Source organism: Vombatus ursinus, unplaced genomic scaffold (assembly GCF_900497805.2).
Source record: "Vombatus ursinus unplaced genomic scaffold, bare-nosed wombat genome assembly UNPS02014791.1, whole genome shotgun sequence".
Lineage (NCBI taxonomy): Eukaryota > Metazoa > Chordata > Mammalia > Diprotodontia > Vombatidae > Vombatus > Vombatus ursinus.
The window spans coordinates 59,804,058-59,809,720 of record NW_020954569.1 but is presented as its reverse complement, the minus strand read 5'-3'; the positions used below and the strand labels follow the sequence as shown (position 1 = coordinate 59,809,720).

At 36.5% G+C, this 5,663-nt stretch overlaps 1 pseudogene; it reads left to right on the top strand.

Annotated features, from left to right (window-relative positions):
• Nucleotides 1-3,974: 3,974 nt before the first annotated feature.
• Nucleotides 3,975-4,891, top strand: LOC114047877 (annotated as a pseudogene).
• The last annotated feature ends 772 nt before the right edge of the window (nucleotides 4,892-5,663 follow it).

Sequence of the window (5,663 nt, the reverse complement as noted above, 5' to 3'; positions counted from 1 at the left end):
ACACTCTTGTATGCTAAGCTATCAGTCAAATTTGATATGTTCGATGTGGGGTGCCACTCAAAATGGATGGCCTGATATCTAAACTGCCATTCAAAATGGCTGCCTGACAAGTGGAACTGTCAGTCAACATGAGTCATTCAGTATGTTATACTGTCAGTAAGACTGGATGTTGTCTAGTCTTAACTGTCTTTTCAGATTCAACAAGAGGCAGAATGATAGATAACAGGTGGATAGTGGAAGAAGAATCAGAGATAGAAATAAAGATAGGGTATTGTAGAGAGATTAGCTACTCTCTAGTTGAGGAGCTACCAAATATTTCTTCATGTAAAGCTGTTTCTTTTTTTTTTACTTTTTCAAATTTCTAAAATCATTCATCTACCAATGAAAGGAAAGTAAATAGGATGTGGAGGTGCTGAAAATGAAGGTTGCCAACTGGGAATAGGGAGGAGATCCTAGATGGTCTTTCATACCAAAAACTAAAGAGATAGGACTATAATTTCACTCTCTTTGGAGGTAAAAGAAGTAAAGTTTTAAAAATTCACTAACTAATTAATCTAATGATAGTAAATTACCAGTTTGATAATACTTAGCTATCTTTTTTTTTATTACCCTCCAACTTCAAATCATGCTAGAAAATGGAATGGGGTTTGACAACTGGTATTTCTGGTATTTGAGAACCCGTTGTCTTTTTAGGTGGAAGAAAAAAAAAACAAATTCTGTTGAGTCTTATGCAAAACTCAGCAAAATGGAGAAATTTCAACTTGGTATTAATTATTTCTGATGACAGAAAGTTTCTGTTATTCACTGGGAAGCACTGGAAATAGATTCCCATCTAGGAAAAAAATACAAAAAATGCCCCCTACTTTTCATAGTCAATTAGAGGCTTACTTTAAATGATCATTTCCTAAAAATTTGATTGCCCAGTGACTGAATTTATCTAGTGCTGGAAAATTCTATGAGTGTCTGATGAAGAACAGTACTGGCAACTGTATGTCCCAGACATCATCAGCTGCTTTATGCATAATTTATGCCATACTTCTTTTTAGTGGATGCTATACTCTTCCAGTTATTTTCATATATGCTAATCCATTAGATTTTTTACAAGGCCTCTGTAAGGAAGAATAAGGATTCTTATTTCCATTTTATCTGAGCTGAAAGAAGCCATTTGATTTGTCTGAGAAAACACAGCCATTTAATGATAAAGCAGTACTACAACTATTAAACAAAATTTGTTAAGCCATTATATTTCAGTACTTGGATATTTTAATGTATGTGTGATTTTATCCATGCTGGAAGACCATACAGTGATTAGAAACCATCTCTTTCTGTCATTCCTGTGCTACTCTTATCTATCTTATCTTCACATCAACTGACCACATGGAATATACTCAATGTGTTGTGGACATTCTTCATGTTCTTATGTCATAAGGACTTGCTAAATGAACAATTCATATTTTTCATCCCATTTCTTTAATGACAGTGTTATATAGCTTTTAATTTGTAATTTCTTATTTTTTAATGTTTTTCAACCCTTGCCATTTGAGGTAACTTAAATTTTAGGACTTTGGATGTTTTTTGTAATGTATAAAAGATAAACTTTTTGATTACTCTCTTATTTGGCAATTTCTAGTGAGGTATAAAATGTAAAGATAAAGGATAAGCAAAATTGTTCACTAATGTCAGGGGAGAGATTCAGTCCAGAGTCCAAAAATATGACAGATTTCCTATAAATAGTAAGTTCCTTCTGATGCTTGTTTCTAGATGACACTCCTGTTCACACCAATTTCTGAACTACTGAAGAGAATTCATCATTACTCAACTGACTATTGCCTAACTATCCATACCGGGTGGATAAGAATGGATAAGAAATCAAGATCATGATATTCAGTTGGGTAAGAAACTCTAAAGTGTTCACGACACACATGCACACACACAACAGATTTTATATACGCATGTATGTGCAGTCACATATGTATATAGATATATGTATACATACAGATAAATGTGACACATACACATATGCATATGTGTATATTTGTTATCTATAATTATAATCATATAGATAATAGATGGAGTGAGATGGAAACAGAAATGGAGCCAGTCCCGTAATTTAACAGGAGAAGAACAAATTGTTGATTGGACTGCTTTTGGGTAACTTTAGAATTCTTTTAAACAATTTAAAAAATTATTTTTAAAGAATTTTTAGAAATTTTTTCCTCTGCTTGAAAGAAAACCCCTGTCTTTTTTACTACTAATATTCTCCCAATGATGTTATATCATGGAGAAATGTGGAATACTACTTCCAAATCACATGAAAATTATATTTTAGTATATAAATTGTGGGAATCTATTAATAAATAGTTATTCCAAGCCAATCTCTATTTGTTAAAGTCCTACTCACTTTTTTCAAAATTGGGCAAATGCTAATTGAATCTATTTATGAATCCTTGCTTGATGCTTATCTATTAAAAATGATATTTGACTAAGAATACTTCAGAGCACTTTAGTTCTCTTTACATGTATTGCCTTCTATTATATGTGGATGCTGTTTCAATCACTAGATTATAAATTCCTTGAAACCAGAACCTGTGTTTATTTATTCCATTCACCCACAGAGCCTTGTACCATGCCTTGTATCGAAAATTGTTTTTTGAATGAAAATGAGATGAAGAATTGAAGTGAATGGATACAATTCAAACCAAACCCCATTTATGTTACCTCATTTATTTGGATAAGTACTGAATGGACTAACCACTTTGACACAGTAACTTTTTTTTGTTGATCAATGAGACATTTAAAGTATGCCTCCATATTCAAATAAGCTTTACCTTGCTTACACTTGATAGTTGTTTCCTCTATACACACACACATACACACACACATATACACCTATGTACATATGTATATTTACATATACACATATACACATATATGCATATCTATACACACATATACATCTATATGTCTGTATATACACATATATACAATATATGTATATGTATGTGTGTGTGTTTGTGTGTATTCTTCCAAAGAGGTCAATAAACTCTTTGAAAAGAGGAACTATATTTTCTAATTCTATTCCTGTGGTTTTTTTTTGTCAATTTTTGGTTATTAGCTATTGACTAAAAGCAATGTCAGAACAGAGAAGAAAGGGAGTGGAGAAATAAAGAAAGAAGGGAGAGGAAAAAAGAGAGAAGGAAAAGGAGGAAGAAAGAATGAAATTATGAAAAAGGAAGAGGAGAGAGGAAGGAGGAATAAAAAGGAGGAGGGCAGGAAGGAGATATTAGTTTGGGGAGCAGATGAAATGGGAATCATAATTATTGGCTAGAAATAAAATTCTTATTGTGGAAGATGCTCATGTTAATCACAGAATAGGCTTTAATGAGAAACCAATAAACAAACATTTATTAAATACATTCTATGTGAGATGACATGACTGTGACATATATTTAAAAATTCAAAAGCTTATAAATACATCTGAAGTACAGACTGTGACACTGCTCATTATTAATATTGAAAATATTATCTTAATATAATTCATGATAGTCCTAGCTGACTGTCTTTTTTTTGGCAAACACTAGGTGGCAGATGGAATTTAATATTTTATAATAGAAAAGAATGAGCTTTCCCCACCAGGTCCTCCTTCCCTCCCCTCCCTTTTTTCCTCCTCATTCTTCCCTTTTTTTCATTATTCTCCCAGTGTTAGCCAGCACCTTCTTCTCTCCCTCCCATTGTCTGTCAGTCTGGCCCTACAGCCCCTTGGTCAAATACTCTGCTCTCTCCCACCAAGACTAGCTAAATCAAACCACCCAGACCTGGTTTGGCTCAGGACTTATTCAGCTCCTCAGTTCTCCTCTAGCTGACCTAAAGGCTGCAAAATAGGAGAGGCTACCAACATGGACCTGTACCTGGCATGGTCAGGTGACAGTGAGTAAGGGAACAAAGGAGAGTCTGAAAGAGACTTGGAAGTAATGATGATTTTGGCTCTGAAGAGGCCATGTGTGGTGTTGGATTCCTTCAGTGGCTGCCATCCTAGCAGGCATCCCACAGGAAAAGCTGAAGATAGGTACCAAACCTCTCTCCTTTCCATCTTGACCTATGTTTCTACTTGACATTGCAGAATTGGATTCTGGATTTTGGTCACCCTGTTGCCATGATAATCCCCTCCTGCCCTGCACAGAGTGATTTACATTAAACACACCTAGTGTAGAAGACTACTTTTATATAGCATCACAATTTCAATGGCATCACAACATATCTTTTATTCAAGCTCATTGAAAAGCTCCCCAAGATCCTGCCTCAATTCATTGCGTACATCAGCATTAGCACCTTCATCATGGACTTAAGCATTCACCTAGTGGGAAAATCTGTGAACCACTGCCTTATCTTCAGCAGGTACCAGTACCACTTGTCTGTCTTGGAGAACCCTGAAGTCAAAGACACCAACTTACTCTTTTGAGAGACTCTACTGCTATCATGAATATCTAGGGCATTGTCTGTGGTATAATCCCCGCTTCCTCATTTTTTTTTTCATGTACTTCAGTGGCTGCTTCATTGCTTCAAAGAAGGAGAACAGGATGACTAGGTCAGTTCTACTTTTCTTGGGGCCCAGCATCCTGTACTATTGGCATCTGGTCAATGAAGAGCAAATCTTCATCCTCTTCCTCTTCACTTATTTTGCCATGATGGTTTTTGTGATATATCAGAAAGAGAAGCAGGTCTACGAGATAGGAAGAGACTCCTCCTCTATTATATCTTCTTCTTCATACTCCTGTACCTGGCTTTGTGGTTGCTGTGGTTGTGGAATGATAATACTAGAAGAAATAAACTAGAGCAGTGGTGGAAACCAGCAGAGTTGAGACCACTTGGGGCCCTCCAGATCTTCAAATGAAACACTTTGACTGAATCCAAATTTCATCAAGAATACAAGCAAACAAATTGTTTGGTGAAATATATATGTGTGGGACAGTTTCCAGACTTCTCAACCCATGAACGCCAAAGACAACTTGGAGGTCAGTGAGAAAAGTCTGTGACTGCAGTGAGAGAAGGAGTAAGGTCTCAGCCACAAGTCCCAAGCATGGCTTCTGGGGCAACAGCTGCCTCCTGAGCTCCTGTCCACAGACTGAGGGGGAATTGAGTGGCTGATCAGAGGGGGATTGCAGGGATCTCTCTGCCAGTGCTAAGGCAGGAATGTCTTCTTGTGCCCATGCTTGGATCTGGGTCACAGTTCTGAGGGGTGGTCCTGGGGCAAGGAGGAGTGCTGGCCTGGTGGAGCTTGTTGTGGCAGTAGAGAGGAAACACCCCACTCCTTTTCATACCACCTTGGAAGAACTTAAAATTTACAGGTCTCTAAAAGTACCTCTGAAAACAGCTGTATAAATCCCCAAAGCTTGTGACAATACATTCTCCACATTAGAAGCAGACCCTTACTTTAACAAAGAGTTTAAAACTCAAGTAATTGGCTGGGATCATTAGTAAGCAGAACAAAAAAAGTCAGACTATAATATCTTACTTTGGGGACAAAGAAGATCAAAACATACAACCAGAAGAAGACAACAAAGTCAAAGCTCCTACATCCAAAGTCCCCAAGAAAAATATGAATCAGTCCCAGGCCTTGGAAAATCTCAAATCGGATCTTGAGAAGCAAATAGGAGAAGTAGAGG